General features: G+C 34.2%; 1 non-coding gene across 1 annotated transcript; it reads right to left on the reverse strand.

Annotated features, from left to right (window-relative positions):
• Window positions 1–699: 699 nt before the first annotated feature.
• Trnat-agu (transfer RNA threonine (anticodon AGU)) lies at window positions 700–773 on the reverse strand. The gene has a single exon. It is a non-coding gene; the product is annotated as a tRNA-Thr (tRNA).
• Between the last annotated feature and the right edge of the window lie 656 nt (window positions 774–1429).

Below are 1429 nucleotides of genomic sequence, written 5' to 3' on the forward strand. Positions count from 1 at the left end.
GACAGTATTTTTTGTGGGACATGAGAGCACCTAAGACCTATCGAATTGCATTCTGAATCCGAGGCATGTCTTTCTGATATCAAATAATTTTCATTTTTTTAAATCATAATATAATACAAATTTTATGACAAATTATAAAAATTTGATATTTTTCAAATTTTTGATATATAACAGTCCTGGAAGTAAATTATATAAATCTAATGATATATTCTTAAAGTGTATGTAGCAGGGAGGAAAAGCCGACGGTCAATTGAAAATTGTTACCTTACGTATTGAAGATATGGATTTTTTCCCCAAAAAGACCTAATTTTTGTTGGTGTTTTGGGGAAAAAATCCATATCTTCTATACGAAAGGTCAAAATTTTCAATTGATCGTCGGCATTTCATCCCACCTACATACACTTTAAGTATAAATCATCAGATTTATAAAGGTTACTTCAAGTACTGTTAAATATCAAAAATATCAATTTTAATGCCAATACCGTATTGTATTAAATTGCGAATTTCAAAAAATCAAAATTATTTGATATCAGAATGACATTCTTCGTATTCAGAATGCAATTCGATATGTCTGATGTGCTCTAATGCCTCAAAATAAATACTCCAAACGTTCATACCCCAGCCCTTAATAGGATGAACTTTTTTTTTTAATCTTTCCCCAGAGTAGGCCAGTGCACAAGAACATTGAAAAAAAAACAGTGCATCCGGCCGGATTCGAACCGGCGACCTTCGTAATACTAGCACGACGCTCTAACCAACTGAGCCACAGAGGCACGCTGGAGAAGAACGGAAGATATAAATCTATAGGTATTAGGTTCGAATGGTGTTCGAACTGCATATTTATAATAAATACACGAAGTCACATAAGTATGAAAATTATAATACTTAGTTCTCTGGGTTAATAGGATGAACACATTTTTTAATCTTTCCCCAGAGTAGGCCAGTGCACAAGAACGTTGCAAAAAAAAAAATAAAAAAATAAAAAAATAAAAAAACCAGTGCATCCGGCCGGATTCGAACCGGCGACCTTTGTAATACTAGCACGACGCTCTAACCAACTGAGCCACAGAGGCACGCTGGAGAAGAACGGAAGATATAAATCTATATTCAGTTTTAACAAATCGTATTCAGTTTTGCATGGCAGGCATGTATGTGAATTTGCAACTTTCATTGACATATGATTTGATAGCGAACATACGGGCCTTCTTTATTTACCGATAACGGTATTGGCATTAATGGCGGTGTTTCACAATAAATTCATGATATCAAATTGCATTTTGTTGGCAATATTCGGCTACCGAAAGCTACATACGAATACTTACTTATTTTTTTTTTTATCATCGCAGAAATGGTTAAACGTAGGCTATTGAAACTTGGTTGTATTAAGGGATGGGGCCATCTTGTTTCAAATAGACGAGAATCGAGAGAA

The sequence above is a fragment of the Amphiura filiformis genome, chromosome 4 (genome assembly GCF_039555335.1).
Source record: "Amphiura filiformis chromosome 4, Afil_fr2py, whole genome shotgun sequence".
Taxonomy (NCBI): domain Eukaryota; kingdom Metazoa; phylum Echinodermata; class Ophiuroidea; order Amphilepidida; family Amphiuridae; genus Amphiura; species Amphiura filiformis.